At 42.8% G+C, this 17704-nt stretch overlaps 1 protein-coding gene and 1 long non-coding RNA gene across 6 annotated transcripts in view; one reads left to right on the top strand and one right to left on the bottom strand.

Moving 5' to 3' along the window:
• LOC135293167 (uncharacterized) overlaps window positions 1-5485 on the top strand; it is a 40012-nt gene extending 34527 nt beyond the window's left edge. The window contains exons 3-4 of one of the 2 annotated variants that reach the window (XR_010355293.1): window positions 883-954; window positions 1855-5485. This is a non-coding gene — a long non-coding RNA (uncharacterized LOC135293167). Of the gene's footprint in view, window positions 1-882; window positions 955-1368 lie in introns of both variants that reach the window. The other variant, XR_010355290.1, reaches the window with a different exon arrangement.
• The window catches only part of LOC135293073 (cAMP and cAMP-inhibited cGMP 3',5'-cyclic phosphodiesterase 10A-like), a 123550-nt gene that overhangs the window by 5271 nt on the left and 100575 nt on the right, over window positions 1-17704 (bottom strand). The window lies entirely within an intron of this gene.

Raw genomic sequence — 17704 nt, 5'->3', positions numbered from 1 at the left:
TAAGACATCAGTTAGAGCAGTTCCTGTTTTAGGAATAGAAAATCCCCAAGTCACCAAACCCTTCCCATTTCAAACAACTGCAAGCAGCATTTATCCTAAATCAAGTCTCCCCAGACCAGCTAGGTTTGCTTTAACAACTGGAAATGAATAATTTGCAGCCAGGATGATGCTGTGTCCTGGGACCACCACACTCCAAACAGGTTTTGCTCTGTCAGTGAGGTCCCCACCCTGTCCAACACCTGAACGTGGTGCCCAGCCAGGTCCCTCTGTCTGGGGGCAGAGGCTGTGCCCCACTGGGCACTCCACTGCTGAGACAAAGAGTGGGCAACAGCTGAGAAAGGACAGAAAGAGGAATGGAAATTGGGCAGGAACAAAAAAGGGAGGAAGGCTGAGATAACAAAGAAAAAGGTAAACCCAGTATCTGGAAAAGCAAGAAATGTACGAGTAGCCGATTGGTGAAATAGTGAGAAATAATTAATTAGTGAGCAAAACCAGAGGGCAATGAAATGAAATGGTTAATTATGCAATGGAGCAAACAGCAAATTAATTAAATGTGTGTGGATCTACCAGGTGCTCTGATTATTTAAGGCAAAACATGGTTAGTGAAACTATTCATTCTCTGGTATTTCAGTTATTCATGGTATCTCTGGCCATGGGGATTAGAGCCTGTTTCAATGCAAGGTCCAGCCATGTATATCTAAAAATCATTTATCTTGATAGTGCAAGTGAGATGAACAGGACAGTCATGGAAAGTAGCAGGGACACAGCTGTTCTGAATAAAATGCCTTTAAAGAAAATTATATAACAAGAAAATATATAATGTGTTGCTTTATTTTTATGTTCTTTTAAAATTTTTGGAGTAATCAATTTGAATTGTTACAGCTGAGAATAGAAGCTGGAAGTGTTTGGCTCTTGCTGCCCTGACAATGGAAACTCGACTATGTCTGAAGCAAGGTAATTCAAATAGATACAATTGCTTATTCTTTGGTTAACCTTAAACTGCTGGAGGAAGCCAGGATTTTTGAAAATGAATGATTAACAAACTATTACAATAATGTCTAATGATTGAAAAAGAAAAAAATCATCTCCTGCTTACCTGTTGATTAAAGTCTTGATAAACCCACTGTACTGTCTAAAATAATTCTGGGTTACTTTGTAACTCCACTTCTCAGGTATGGCAATGTTCTCCTGCAGTCTGATCTAGAATTGCCTGGTTTGTTTTTTTTTATTTTTCCTCCCAGTGCGAGTTTCCTATTTATTTTTGGAATTTTTGTTCTGTAAATATTTTCTAATTTCCTCTCTGTTAAGTAGATTTTGATCTCAGGTGTGATTGCATTAAATTGAATTCATTCCTTTTCTCTTATTAAGTGTTCCTGATGAACACAATCGGCCCATGTGATCATTCTTGGGAATATTTATAAGTGGTATGAAAAATTTTCTTGCATGAATAGCCAGAACACACACTGAATACTTTGAGGACTCCGCCAGGAGTTCCTCACAGCATTTAAAAGTGGTTTTCTGACCTAGGAGGTCATGGGTAGCAGTTGTCTGTATTTGGAAAGTAATAGAAAATGTAGCAGTGCCTGCATCATTCATTTATTCCCATCACCTGCACATAAATGTTTCCCTCACCTAATACTTCACAGCTCTACAGGACACATTTATTGTCTCAAATCTGTAGAGCTATAGCAGAATAAGGACTTAAATAAACCACAGGTGTGAAAAATTCCAACTGGCAACTTCAAACTAAACACCACGAAGCATAAAAACGCACTTGTCAGAGGTGGAAGGAGCAGTTTGATTAAATCATTGCTTCAGCCCAGACATGTTTGGCCTAATTCTCCCCTCCCACAGCTGACTCACATGGAGCGTGGGCAGTGGCACTGCTGTAAGAGTGGAGTGGTGGCACTTGGACTCTGGAGCTCTCACTATGCCTGTCTGACACCACGGAGCTGAAATGTGCAGCTGAACAGATTTATGCTGCTGCGCTCATCAGAGGTGAAGCACTGCTCCTACTCATGGTCTGGGATCACTAAACTGAGGTGGGGAGAAGTTTAGTAGCCAACTTTGCCCCAGTACTGAAAGCAACAAAACCTGGCTGAGCTTCTGGTGGGGCAGGCAAGAGATGGATCTTCCTTTTATTGTGTTTTTCTTGCTGCCAATTGCCAGGGAGGAGCCAGCGTGGCATCATTGTGAAGTACTGCAGCTGAAAGCTCCACTGCCATCAAATTTTATGGTCCCATCCTCTGCTCCCTGTCACTTTGATGCGTGTCCTCACCTGGAATCCCCTCCTGGCAAGAATCTCTCATCATTTGCAGCAGGGCAGGACCAGGCAATTGCAGAGCAAGCGCCTCCTGCCTGCATCTGCCTCTCCTCATTGGACTTTTAGGGAAGAGAAGGTGTGGCAGCCACATTAGGCATGCCAAGCACAGCGCCTCCAGTGAGTAGGCTGCAGAACTGAATCCTCCTTAGAAATGCATTTAAAGATCATGGCAAACCAGAGCACCAGCCCTTCCCAGCCTCAGCACAGCAGTGGCCAGCTGGAGAATACAGGTCTGCATCGCTGCCTACATGAGCAGGGAATGTTGGAAAAGAGGGATTTTTTTTTTCTTTTTTAAGTGTGAAATGCACCAGTGCATAAGTGTTAGCTTATTTGAAAACCATCAGCATGAATAGTTAGGATTACATAGCTTTGAGTACTAATGAGGAAAGTGTTTGCCATTTTTCTGTGTTAGTGAAAGCCACACGATCCACTTTATTCTTATGTTCATATTATTGCAGTTACAAGAGACAATTTGCAAATGCCTGGCTGCTTCATAAAAGCTAAAGTACTTGGATTCACAGCAGGTACTAATTTTGTGTGCATCTGCTGAGCTGTGCATGGCATCAACCTGTTTTTAATTACACCTGCATGTCAGGCTCAAAATGCATCTGTGAACAGGAAAGATGAAAGGTAGACAGAACTGGATGTCATGTATTTCCCATCACCTTTCACTGGCTGGCTGCCCACAGAAGTAAGAGGAAATTCCCTTCTTTCATAGTGAAAATGTAAAGATTTACTAAGCTTTGCACTGCCAACAGCAAGGTGTAATCACTCCTTTAAGGAAGCGTGCATGTGTTAACAGGGGTGAGCAGGGGCAGCTCCAAATAGCTTTCCACACCTTCCCTACCACTGATCTGTAAAGGGCAGCAAGTAGCTCTTGCTTTGTTATATTTTATTTGCATTGAAATGTGTAAGTTGTTTAACTTAATATCCCAACTTCATTGTGAAATAAAATATGTGAAAGCAGGAATGACCAGGGCTTTTCAATGGCTGGAGTAACAAAGACAAAAATTAAACACTTCTCTCTTCTGTTATTTCACCCAAGTATAGGGAAAAAAAAATGTTTATACGCATTTTTACAAATAAAATGATTCAGACTACAGCTAGGGATGGCCATGACTCTTGAAACACTGGACAAGGTGATTCAAAAACTGCTAGACAGTCAGAAGAAATGTTTTTCATGAAACAATTCCCTCTGAATAAAAAGTACTAAGCCATTTGTGATTGCACCTTCAAGCCATTCCTTTAATTTATTCCTGTCATTTGGAATTGTTTCTTTTTCTAATTGCATTAAAAATTGTGCACTTTAAAGGCTGCATTGTGTGCCAAGAATGTGTATGTGTAGTCAGTGCATAAAACAGGGGAACAGGGAAAGAACAATTGCATTTTTTAATTCTGGAATCCAGTCAGACTTTGAAAGCTACCGCAACTACTTTGCTTCAAAAAATAGCAATGAAAATCAAAAATGGTAACACAAGTTTAAAAGATAAAGAAGTTATTCACAGTTCCCTTCTATTTTAACATAAGTGCAAGTTGTTGAAACTTTTTGATCCTATTGCTTATTCCTGCAGTATTTCTTGGCAATTTGGGGTGTCTCAGAAGAACCCACAGGAATTAACCAGTGATAAAAAGCACCCATGGGATCAGTCCATCTGGCAGGCTGAGGCTTGATTCTGTGTGGGCTCTGCGTAGTCCAGCTTGATGCAGGAGGGCATCCCTGCCTTGTGCAGGTGGTGACCCCTCTGGCAGCACCAGGGGCAGGGGCTGGGGAGAACTCCCTGGTATCTGCCATAGTTAGGAGAGGAAAAGGGAACAGGGCCAATGTATCCCACTGGTTAATTTTTGTGTCCAAATTTGAATGAGTTTAGTCAGAGGCCTTGGAGACCATAGACCTGAATTCCTGCTTTCCTCAGCCAGGCACTGATCCAGTAGAAGCTGTGGTTGTAACTGCCCTGGCACCATCTTTTCTCTCCTGAAGTGTGATATGAAAAACAAAACAAAACTAAACAACTCTTTTTCAGTAGAGGGAAGGGCCTTTCAGTATATTTCAAACTTGAGGTGAGAGAAAGCAAAACAAACCAGAAATGAGGTTGACATCCAAAGACTCCGGAAGGTCTCTGCCCCCCAGGTTTCCTTCCTTTGTAGCCCCATGATCCAAATATTCCCTGGATTTTTTTGTGTGCCTTTTCCATTTATGCCACCAGCTGTAATTCCAGTTTCATGGTAACCAGGAAAAATCTCACCATTTTCAACAGGGCTCTGCCAGGTTCTACTCTTTATGAGCCCTAAAGTTCATGGAGGTGGGACCTGTACCTCCTTCCATTGCTGCTGAGCAGATGCATTTGTTTCTGAAGGGTAAAAGCTCATTGCTGGTTTTAAAATTGTATCCTATTAACTCACTTCATCTGTCAGTGGCTGTAAGTCTTACATAACACAACACCTTTTTTCTTCCTTTAGTGAAACCACAGTTTTAGTACAACACTTTCTTTGTTACCTGAATACACTTTTCTTTTTGTGCACTTTTGTGCCGGCTGCAGGAATCCAGACAAACAAGTGTTAATTCCCCATGATGTTTTCCAGCTGACAGGCCTAATTGATTTGATTTCCACTGTTTTCACAAGTGACCCCCCTCAACCCGTCATCACCACTTCTTTTGATACCTGAGCTTTACTTTCTACTCTCACATTCCACTTCAACAACTAATAAAGAGCTTATTAGGAAGGAAGAAACTCATTACTTGTTTTCCAAACTCTGCTCCATGCACAGCACATCCAGCGGGTTATAGCCCTGTGTTATTAATCAATACAGAACATTTGCTTCCATTAGGTTACCAGCATCTTTTATCATCAGGCTGAGGGTAGGAACCTGTTTCTTTGTATTCTGCTACCCACGCTCCAGCTAGACTAGACAGAGATAAAAGACAGCTGAGTAATATTTTCCTGAGATCCCTGATGATGCACACAGATGGCCTGTAACAAATGAAATATGCAAGGTGACGGCTGGAGTTCTCCTCACTCCAAGTTCAACTTTTACGGCTTAGAGAGTATTTCAGTCCTTACACTACAGCTTCATGGTAGAGAGAGATTTATTTTCTTATCTGTAACAGGGTTTGTGAGTCTTTGCCTACCATGGCCATTAATGGTTGCAGAAGGAAGTAGCCAAGTGCTCTTACTGTACTTCTTGCCTTATTAAAAAACAGCTGGGGAAAAAATGTATTGAAAAGAGCAGTGCAGCCATGTGGAGCTTGAGAAATCTAAAGGGAAGCATTGGAGAAATTTGTTATCTACACGGAACAAAATACAAGGCTGAAGAATCCCATTAAGGGATGTAGCATATGTAAAAGCAAACAAACAAACAATATCAAACACATATTAAGTCAAGTGAAAGATTACATGTTGGTAGTGAAAAAAAAGCCCTTTGCAATAAAGTAAACACAGATCTGTTTACAGTGCCTGAAAGAGATTTTTTTTTTTTCTGGCCTATTACTGTGTCTTCTCTGCGACTGCCTTATCAGATCACAGTCCAGCTGGTAGCTATGTCCATCAAATTCACTTTTGCTAATGTATTAAATAATCTGACCATAATGCCTGACTGTGGATCATAGTCTGGTGAGCAGGAATTCATCCAATTTGAACTGAACACAGTTTTAAACACGTAGCTCCTAACCTTCCTAACTCCTGGAGTCTCAGCTTAGTGGAAGATCATCTTAAAACAATCCAAATATCTTCTGCAAGATTTTAGATTCAAAAAGTTACTTAGCTCTGTTGAACTGCAGAACAGCACTGATAAAGCAGGGATTCCTTGACTCCTTAAGCAGCCTGGACTCCAGAAACCTGGGAGCAGCTCATCACCTTCCCAATGTTCATATCTCAGGGACAGAAGCACAAAGATGCAGAAAAAACCCCTGAAATCCAAACAGAGCTACAGTCTGGGAACTGTGCCCCTCTCAGGAAAGGTTTTTTTTGTGTGTTGTTCCCCTGGGGAAGGGGTGGCTACAGACAATACGCGGCTGTGCAAAAAAGTGCTCTGCTACGGACACACCCCACTGCTGAGGAATGTAGAGCATCTTCTTCCAATCCAGAGACAGAAGAGGACAGTGGACAGCTCCAGCCAAAAGTGGCAGGTAGCCAGGGAATATGGGACTGCAGAACTCCACAGCCCTGAGCCAGAATGGGAGCCAGCCCCACTGGTTGTTGTGTCAGTAAGAACAAAATCTGCTGCCCCATTAGGAGCTGTGGGATGAAGGGGTGGTGAGAAGACACAGCTGTGAGAAGATACTGTAGGAATCAAGTAGGACTGTAAGTTAGGGCACTCAGAAGCTGAACAGAGCAGATTTGGTGGCTCTGAGTGACTGCTGAATGGCACATGACCCTCACACTATGTGTGTCGTGCCCTCAGATGGCAAGGAATCAGATCTTCTGATGGCAAGGAATAACACTTAAAGTTTCCAGATTTGTCTTTTCTGGGCTGCACTGAAGTATTTACATAGGTGTGTATCAATTTTGCAGCTTCAACCAATTACAGTGACAGTTTTTAAATAAATCAATACATTATGTATGCATATAAAATAGACTGTATTTCTATATATAAACCTAAGCCATTTCCTGTCTATATGGAAAGTATGGGTATTGTCTGCTGTGTGAAAAAAAAAGAAAAAAAAAAAAAAGGATATGCTCCACTTTTTCCATTTATCGTCCAGAACATACCCTCATATCAAATGGTTTCTGATTGAAAACAGCCTCTTAATGCATTACAAGTAAAAATAACCTATTATTGTGTAATATATGATATACCCTTTCCTCTTTTAGGCAAAGCAGTCCCTGCAAATATGTCTAGACAGAGTGATGGAAAAGCACAAATTGGCCTCTAACTGTTGCCACCCACTTATCAGACAAACCTGCAAAAAAAATTTAAGATATCACAGTCTCACTCACTGCACAACACCCATAAGGCAGAAAGTCTCTCTGAGGCTTCATGGCTTACTGCAAAGCAGAAGTGTCAGAAACTTTGTGAACAGGAGCATGACTAACTTGCCTTCATGGCCTGATGAGAATTGCCAAGTGACTGAAGTAGGCCAGGGTGTCCTGTGAGCAGTGGAATATCCCTTGTCTGGACAGTGTTAAAAGTCTTCTTCCCATGCTGCAGATGAATCAGTCACCTGCTGACACTGCAGACACGATCAGAATTCAGAATCTATTTGCCACATTTTGGAGGAAAGCTTTTAAGTCCTGACCTAATCCTTCTGCCCTGCACCTGATCATTTTTTAAAAGCAGCTTTTTAACTCTCTTGAGTTTATGTCTGGTAATAAAGTTGTCTTGGACAAGTTTCTCTTTGTAAAAAGATCATTTTCCTCCTCTGGCACACCTCCCTGCTGCCTTGTTGTGGCAGGAAATCAACATTGTTTGTACTGGTAGTGAGGACCCTCAAGATGCAGTGTACATCGTGGATAACTGCCTTTGGGTTTAGCTGTTCCTCTGTTCTCCTCCTCACCTTTAAAAAAGAATGACAGGGTAACAATGCTAATGGAAAGAAAGAACTGCAGAAGGACAAGAGAAATCGATTGTTCAAGAGTTTTTCATCTGATGCCACTTGTTTCCCACTTGCAAAACACTTTGTGTCTGTTATTCAGAAAGTGTTAGTCTTCCATGTGGTGAAAAGAGAAATGGTGAATCAACAAAGTGGGTGATTTTTGTATAAAGGGTGTGCTGGATGATGTTTACACTGTCTGCAAGCACCTGCATGTTTTCATCTGTGTATGTATAAAGTGTTGGTGTGTAGGAAAAGGATTGACTCTGGTCCCAGAGAAGTTACAGAAGCCTTGTCACATTTTCATGTTTGAAAGCACCATGATGGTGAAAGCCAGGCATGGGTTGGGCTGTACAAGCCCTGTGTAGGAGTGGGGTACTGGAATAACACACTGCCACCTGCTTTAGGCCCTTTTCTTTAGTCTTCTGGCTTTTTCATCTCCACAGCTGTGGAATTCCAGAAGGCAAGGGGCTAATGTGGATGTTTCAAACACTGAGGGAGAATCCAAGTTTGGCAGGTGGTTCTCTGGGTGGAAGAAACACCAAATAACTTTGCAGTCACCTGTAATCTCTGAGTCAGCTCTGAAGGAAAGGCTCTCCTATACACACGTGCACACTCTCCATATGCCATATACATGCAGACATACACACAGCTGAGATGTAACCTAAACAGCACCTTTTTTTCCCTTTTATTTTGGAAAGCAAATATAAGGTTTCTCCTAATGGCATAAACAAGGAAAAGAGCACACACAGAACTACCATCTTCACCCAGACAAGCAAAATGCTGAAGGGCTTTGCAAACATCACAACAGTTTTGACACAGATGCCCCTGTAAATTGAGCCAAGCTGTTCATTGTGCACCAGAAATGGTCTTGTGTTTGAGCTTCAAATTCACCTCTTTGTGTAAGTGAGGTTGCAGCTGCAGCTTTGCTGCAGAGACAGGCAGAAACTCAACCCAGGCACTAATCTGCAAGACAAACATCAGGAGGAAGCACTTTCCAGTTGAGCTTTGAAGTTACAGCCTTTCTACCAATGTGCTTTGGATTTGCTCCTCTATTTTTAAACCAGGAGAGATGTCCAAGCCTCTGCCCAGCCCTCCCCTTATGTTTGGTGCACTTATCGAGGTTGGCATCCTGTCTGAGGCAGCAGATCAGTCAGGAAGCTAACCAGGAGTCCAGATGCTGGTCTTGGACAGGCTCCTTCCAGAGCCAGGCTTCCACGGGCTTCAGCTGCCAAATTCCCTCCACACAAATGTCCACAGTTCCTGGCTCTCACACTGGGGTAGTTAGAGGAAAAGCCTGAAGAAGAATGTTTTCTACTCTACAATTAATGGGGAGGAGCAGTGCCAGGGGAGCAATACTGCTGACATGGGTTGGCATGCCTTGCATTGCAAGTTACTGTTCTCCAGCCAGAGAAAGTTCTTGTTTGTCCATGAAGATGTGCACACGTGATGGGACAGGCAGCACACTCCAGGCTCTGCCCTGAGGAAGGGAATTAGGCTGAGCTGCTTTCCCCTTACAGGTTGCACTGAGATATAAATGCCTACATACATTTATGTGTTAGATAAATATTGCAGTCCCTATCTCCCCACACCATCATAGGAAAGACACAAATTTTTCAATAGCTGCTTACACTGTAGACCATGGCTTCTACAAAGCTATAACTTCATTTTCCTTCAGGCTCCTGAAATCCCAATCCCATGGAAAGCCAGGACTGTACCTCAGCCTCTGTATAACAGAAAACTTCACATGCTAATAATGCTTTTTTTTTCCTAAATGGGGCTTTGGTTAAGCAAATCTGTCTGTGATGCTCTCGCTGGCATCTCTGTGGTGGGGAGCACACCTGCCTTTTGCTGAAAGTTTGGCTCTGCAGGTACTCAAAGGGTTTTCCTTCAGGCACCCTGCTTGAAGGCTGGGGCTGCTTTTGGTGAGCACACACTACACTACCTGCTCACGAAAAACAACAGTGGAAAGCCAAATCTGCAAACAGATGTACATGGTGATTTCAAGTCATGATTAATCATCATGCTTCAACTCATTTGTCCACTAATTTTATACCACTGACAGGAAGGTTTCTGAGACTGCAGGATCTATGAGCACCATCAGAATGGGGCATCATTTCCTTGGAGCAAACCTAAGGGTCAGTAGAGAGCACACATGTACATGTCCCTGCTGGGACAAGAGAGTGTGAGATTTCAAATCCACAGTCACATTAGCACTTTCCAGGACATTAATGCTTTTAACATGCTGAACCTGGGAGGTTTTTTCCTTCCAATTTTAGATTACTCATTGAATCTCTATTGCAACTGTGGACCATGAGTCCATAAAAGGTGATGTGGGTAGTGAACCCTTATAGATTCAGTTGTTGCCTGAGGCTTGATTTTGTTTCACAGGTCTCTCTCACACACCTCTGGGGTGTGTAGCTTGTTAGTATTGAGCTAGGCTAGGGCTGAGTTTCAAATTACAGCTTAGGGATATCCAAACAAGTAGGAAAAACAAAAAAAAGATTATTCAGTCCAACATGGATTCTTTTACCAGGAAGTGATAAAAGCAAACGTGACAATTGTAATCACAAAAGGAACTGCTTCCAAAAGTTTTGAGCAGCTAAAAATATAGCAGAGAGGACAAGGAGGAAGGATTTAGGACAAAAGCTGGAATTCAACCTTAAGTATAACAATGAGTATCTACATTTACTGTCATAAAGATCTCATCAAAAGCATGTGCTAAAAGTCCTGTGCACACAGCAAATGCTGCACTATTTAAACTGGTCTATTTTGGGCTCACTTCATAAGGACCCATTGGTCACAGTGGCAGGACTCACTTTTTCCTCCTATCTCTATATGAAGAGACAGCACTTCTCACAAATGACAGTAAAGGCCAGGGTATTTTATCCAAGATTTTATCTTTTGTTTAGTGGCATTTTGGCTTCAGTTTCTCTATGCTGTTGACAGAGACATTTGAAGATTTTTATTGATTCAGAAATCTGGGCATTAAGACTCATCTTTATAGTTCACTTAAAAGTAAATGTTTCAAAATGTAAAACTCCTCATGCAGCCTTTAAACTTTATTGGCTGAAGACTGAGTGCTGTAAAATGATTTTTTCTTCAGTAATGGAAGTTCTATTTTACAGAAAACGGTGACCATTAACTTTGCTTGCTGAGAGCAAATGAACAAAATCAGACAAGCTCTATGAAAAAGGAGGATCTGGTCGCCATAATAAAAGTATAAATTTTTCATATCCTCTGTTTTTTCAAGACCTGCTCATTCCTAACTCCTGGGTTTTACTACACAGTCATTTGTTAACAGAGGAATAATTTTGCTCATTTTAAATGCAGCTGGAGTGAAAAGTGATACAGGAGGAAACAGGAATGAATGAAGGACAACTTGGAAAATAGTTCCTTCCTCTTCTTCAGCATGTGTACTACGTGGAAGGAACTCAGGAGGTTATCCATGGTAGCATCAGCTACATCCTTGTCCTTCCTGGCTGCTGTTTTTCTACTCTTAAAAGCACCCAGTCTGGAGACCCAGAATTTCTCCAGTCAATCCATTGGGCTTCATAATCTTACTATCACAAAGATTAGATATTTTTCTTTGGTGTCTAATAAGAATCTTCCCTATTCCAGCTGAAGCCTCTCCTTACCTCTCTATCTCACCACAGGATCTGTGTTCTGCTATTTGTAGTAACCCCTCAGATATTTAAAAACATTCCCAGCATCATTCACTCCTATCTCTCTTTGGGTTTTGGTTTTTTTTTTTTTTTTTTTTTTTGTTTTTTTTTTTTGTTTTTTTTTTTTTGTTGTTGTTGTTGTTTTTTTTTTACAGTAAGCAGATGCAGTTTCTCCAGTACTTCCCGCACAGGTAATTTTTGCTGTACCTGTGGGGATTGCAACAATGCCCTGGATCCCCATCAGATTATCAACATCTTTCTTATGTGCTGTGACCAAACTGAACTAAATGGGGCTGGATTCATAGATGGACAAAATACCTACAGCACCCAGTGTCCTGTAAGTCCTGAGTGTCTTTTCTAGCACTGGTACTGGGCACACCACAGTGCCCAGACTCTGTGACCTGCATATGGCATCTGAATAATCCCAGACATGCTCCAACAGCTCCTAGCACATACCTGGCATCCCTTCAAAGAGAACTAAAGGCCTCTTGCCTTCTTATAATGATGGTGTTTTCAGTGAGAACCAGGCCCTGAATTAATCTTTGTTCCCCTTTTCAGTCCCAGAGCTCACAGGGATGCACCCTCTCATTTCTTGAGCTCTCCTTGTCTGCAGAACACAAAATTCTTCACACGAGGGAGCAGCATGTGGGAAGGCTTGAGAATTTAGCAAGCTCTCCTCACATAAATCATCTAACTCCCCTCTCAGTGTCCTTCAGCTGCTCAAGAAGTTGTTATTATCCCCATCCTGCTTTATGTCATGCTATTCCTGCAGCTTTCTTGAGAAATTTTCTATACTGAACACCTATGAAATAGCTACTTGGTCATCTGTGGCCTCTTTGCCTCTGTCTCTAGACTTGATGGAATTGTTGAGAAAATGTTTTTTGGCACTGGCTTCTTTTAACGGACTTGAGCCTCACCACAAAACAGAAGGGCATGGGCACCATCAGATACATGCAATCACTGGAAGAAGGGAAAAGAGTTGTGCACTGTCCCCCAGTTACTGCTTTTCACATGTGTCTGCTCTTTCTCCCTGGCTGTAAAATTTGTCTACAGGAAATGATTTGAAGGGCTGGGAGAATGCTGGTTGTGGCTGATGGAAGCCTTTGTGGGGATAACAAAGTTGTGCTGTTCTGGGTGGATGCAGCAACAGAAAGCTCAGGGTTCAGCACTTCAGTTTAGAGTGGGCTAGACACACATGCAACTTCCCAGAGGGCAAGGTATAGGAGAAGGTAAATAAATGTCTTTGGACCACTTAGTAATAGTTGAACTTGTGTGAATGTGGAATGAAGGCAGGGCAGACAGGGTCTGAGTCTGCTCCAGAATACCTCAAAATCCACATGGGGTTGGCATTTTTGTGGCTGTTCCCACCACTGACTGTCAAATGGCCTGAACTCAACTCCTCTCTGACATTCAGGCTGTTCCTCAGCATGGACATGGCCTAAAAGCATCTCTCATTCCTTCAGACATCCCTTTATTTTGTTTGGTCCTGGAGGTTGAATAACCAGGATGGTCAGAACTCACCTCGTGGTGTGCTGAACACTCGAGCAGGCATGTGCAAGTAGACCAGACAGCCACAAGAGCACAGAGCTGGGACAGGATGGGTTGTCAAAATACTTATCCAACATGCTGGCAGGAGTTTTCAGCTGTCGCTGTGTTCATACAGATGAACTTAATGCTAGCTTAGAAATTCCTTCCAGAGCAGTACCCATGAAGTAGAGACGTATTTTGGGAGGGAATAAGACACTTGAGCAGTACCTCCCTCTTTTTCCTCTGGGATGTGCTGCTTCCAGCTCATCCTGCCCTCCCTCAGATGGCAGTCGTTGTTCCTGCTGTGCAAACGTAACCAGCATGCCCCCTCAAACCCCAAGGCTGCCACAGGAAGGGATGTCAAAGCCAATATTCTCCTCCCAGGATAATAGGAAAAAGAACAGCCCTTCACCTTGCATTTAAACTCCCTAAAATAGGTGCTAAATAAGCTTGAAGCTGCCTGGTGCGTGGTGCCTGTCTGGGAGCAGGGAGGGAGGTCTGGCTGACACAGGAGTGCACCTCCCTTCCTGGGCTGACCTGGCCAGTCCTCCCAGGGATCTCCCAGCACCCGCTCCGTGGCGGGATGGCATTCCCTCCTGAAGGAGTGATCGCATTACCCAGGCCCCTTGTGTAATTCTGGTTCCCAGCAATTGTTTTCTGGTGACCTTTTATTGTTAACAATTAGCGCTGGAGCTGGAGCACAACTGGTGTAAGCATATTTTACATCCTCCTCAAGCAAACAAAAAAGCTGGGTGGGCACGGTCTTGTTTCCTGGTTCACACCCATGACTCCTTTGTGTCTCAGATCTCCTCCCACCATGTGTCACAGTCAGCAAACCCACTCCCTTACCTTCTGGCTCCCAGATAGAGTGACGTCTTCGAGGGATGCGTAGGCATGCTCGGTGTATGCCATTATTTCCTTTCACATCCTATAAGAACACTGCCTCTCCCTAATACTCAGTCTTTCCTTATCCATGAGGCCAGAAATGTAAATCCCCATGCAACAGAGTGCAAAGAGTGAGTTTGAAGGATGGTTTCTATTTATATAAATGTACAGGCTATAAACACCGCCCTCCTACACTATGTTTTGGGTTCTTGCATGTATTTCCATACAGTAAATATCTTGACAGTTCCCTCTGCTCGACCTCAGTGATATACACACATCCCTGGAGGCACAAACACATCAACAGTCTGCTAATCTTCACAAGTAATAGCACAGATTTTTCTTCCCTCTCTTCACTTTATTAAACTACATTTGGGGAGAAAAGGCGTAGTTGGCCACCTGCTCCAAACCAGTTGTGGTAGCCCAGGAATATGCCCAGTTCTTGAGCTGAGGACCCAGATGGGTACTTTGCCAGTCTGTCTTTATCTTTCCTGTGGGGAAGAAGGGAAGATGAGGAGAAAGAAGATCAGGGAAAGACACTCCAAACTAACCTTGTTTCCTGCATTATGGTGTCTGCGTGTGAGGGGGTATGTGGTGGGTGGAGGGGGGACACTACATTAATCAAATTGTGAATCTTTTAGCGTACAATAGGCAATTAAAAACAACAACTAGAATTTCTCCTGCAGCCTGCTGGCAGCTAACAAACACACACAACTCATTCTTTCTGCGGATAGCGGATAGCTTTACTTAGCAGGTCTGTGCCATGACTAATGAAGCCATCTCTCCGCTAGCGCGCTAATTCCAGACCTTTTGGGAAGGAGCCCGGCTGCAGCTCACTGCATGGCCCTCCCCTCCTCGCAGGCTCCTTATGGCCACCCTGCAGGTCCCTCCCACTGCTGCGCTGTGCTCGGGAAAAGTGTGAGAAAATATTTCTCCCTCAAGTCTGCTTTCAGGAGAGCGCTGCTTCGCGATGACGTTTAAGGACAGATTTTTCTGGGGCACTTCTCATTTTATCTGAAACATTTGAAAGCCGATTCCTTGGCAGTCTTCTTGCCTGCTCTTCGGTGGCATGTTATCTGATCTCTCCATACCCACTGGCTGTGGGGAGAGGCACACGTTTCACCGGTAAAGTCATAGTTAAACTAAACATTAAACTGTCCAAGAACTGACTTCCTCGACAGCTCTGATTCAGGCTCCCAAAAATGCTCTGCACAGTGAATCATGCTTCCTTCTGGAAATGACAAAACTTCCTCATCATGGTGTTCTAACTTGCCCTCTCCTCGTCTCCGGTGCTATCAGGAAAGGATTGAATTGCATGCCACATTTTTTCCGTGGTCGGCAGGGAGATGCATCCTTTTTGAAGGGGAAGAATTTCTATGAGTCAAAGGATGACAAACTGAAAATTAGTACCAGCCGCAGAAATAAATTACAAACAACAACATAAAGCCCCGTAGAGGTGGCCAGTGGGTGTTTATTGGCTATTTGCCTTTCTAGCAACTTGAGTAGCCTAACTATTGAGAGGCAAACTTGCTTTTCACCACTGAAAGTAGGAGCAAAGTTGAAACCTCCAGGATCAGCTCTCTGATTGTCTTTCCTGTGCTTGGTTTGACAGGTCTTGTCTGCTCGAAAGTCAGGTAAGGTGGGGCAGTGCATGAAAGGTCCCAGCTCTGAAGCACACACAGCAAGAGTGTGGGGAGGAGGAGGATGAAGGACAGTGTTTCTGGGGGCTGGCTCCAGTCAGACTCACACAGCAGACTGGTTCACAGGCACTGTGGTGACAGCAATTTAGAGACAGTTTGATGCACAGGACTTTGAAATCAAAACAACACCCCCTGCTTCAGCTCCACCCCACGCAAACCTCTATGACTGCTGAACAACACAGAGCTGGGGTAAATACCTGACCATATGGCAAATGATGACTTGCACTGGAAATCAAAATTTTTAACAGCTCTTTTTGCTTTGTATACAAAATTTTATCTCCCCCATAACCAGTGAAGGTGAAAGCCCAAGATGTACAGTCATTATTAGTTGCCAGGCTCTGGACATTCCTGGGATGAAATCCTGTTCCAAACCAAATCACTAGCAAATTCCCAAAGGAATAGATTTTCAGCCTCATTTAGACATAATATAATAGGAGGGCCTGGATACTAAAAACTGGAGAGTGATTGAATGGAGATATAGAGACAATTACTGTGCTTCCCTTAGAACAAATTTACTTTCTTTCCCTAGACAGATTCCATAATCAGAAAAGCACTATGTACTTAATAGGGAAGAAGAGTAAATAATACCAAAATATGTAAACTTTCATGTGTTTTAGGCAGATGAAATGCATTTTTTCAAGACTAATTTAGGAGCATTTATTGCCTTTGAGACTTAAGTTTATATTCCTGCCCTTTACATTGTCCCTGAGAAATGGTATTGTTTGCATATTGACATTTCATTATTTCAATGTGGTTCACACTTGCTGTTCATAGCAGATGAAATACATTAGAAAGAGGCATGAAGAATAGAAACAAAATTAATGCTTACTGCATCTGAGCCTGTTTAGGGCTCACTGCTGCACTAAGTAGGCTTAGAGCACACCTAAGGTGGAAGTCATGGAATGCAGAAGTGGAAAAAAAACTCCTGAACCATCAAATTCAGTCACAGGCAACACAAAATTACAATAGAGTAATTTTCATAAATGGGTCAAGTCCTACCCTGAAAAGAAGACAACTTGTTGCTTCTTGAAAGGCTATCCCATGTCCTACAAGTTATCTTTTTCTGATTTCCTCCACATGCTTCTTTGTGGCCAGAACAATCTTGGTGGCATCTGTTTTAACTCAAAACCCACTAGTAACAACAATCCATTACTTAAATATAACGCTTCCAGGCAGCAGCTGATTCAGTTACAGGAGTAAAAAATATTCTTAATAACAACTAACAGTCAGGTCCTACAGATGCATGTATTAGAGACTAGGATAGCACACAGCATAAAAGTCCCCACTCATTCTTGACCCTGAAACCATGATCCCTTACAGACTGATGTGGAGCTGCAAGGCAGAGGATAGGTATTGAATCCCAAGGACTGATCATGCTCAGCAGTTTTGCAATCAGATAGGACCTTGCCAATTTGCTGATTCATTTCCTTTGGTCCCTCGGATGTAAAAATGAGGTCTCATCCCACTGCCACTGTATGCCTCATTGGTGGAGTCCAAACCAAAGCAATCTGAATCTAATGGGAAAATTCACACATCAAAAGTATGTAGACTCATGGAAATGTAATTGAAACAACACTCAGAAAGAACATTTCAGGGTTTTTTAAAATTTTGTTAGTTTAAAAACTGCAGTCTTGATGCAGAAAGGCTTATTTTAAACCACAAAGAGAGCTGTGGGAATTAAAAATTATCTATTTTCAGCAGCAATGTCTGTTGCATTTTTTATTCATCTGTCTTTCAGATGAGAGTTTGAACCCAATTTTTGTACAGCTGTTGGCAAACCTCCCCTTGACTGCAGTGGAAGAGGCCGATTGTTCATGTTTGGAAGATGCTTTAGATGTCTTCTGTCACACAACAAACACATGCAAGAAGAACCTGTTCAAGTTGGATAGGCTGCAACACAAGACCAAGGTCTCATTCCCAGGAAAGGAAAGACTTGATTTACAGGAGGGTGCAAGGTTTCAATGGACAGGAGAAGAACACCAGGGTTAAAGGGGCATTTTGAACAGGGGAAAAAGCAACAGATCAGTACCAGGTCTTGTCTCTGTGGCTGCAAACCATACAAGCTGAAGGCAACAGTGGT

The sequence above is a fragment of the Passer domesticus genome, chromosome 2 (genome assembly GCF_036417665.1).
Source record: "Passer domesticus isolate bPasDom1 chromosome 2, bPasDom1.hap1, whole genome shotgun sequence".
Classification (NCBI taxonomy): domain Eukaryota; kingdom Metazoa; phylum Chordata; class Aves; order Passeriformes; family Passeridae; genus Passer; species Passer domesticus.
The sequence above is the reverse complement of the archived record's forward strand: the minus strand, read 5'-3'. Positions and strand labels throughout refer to the sequence as shown.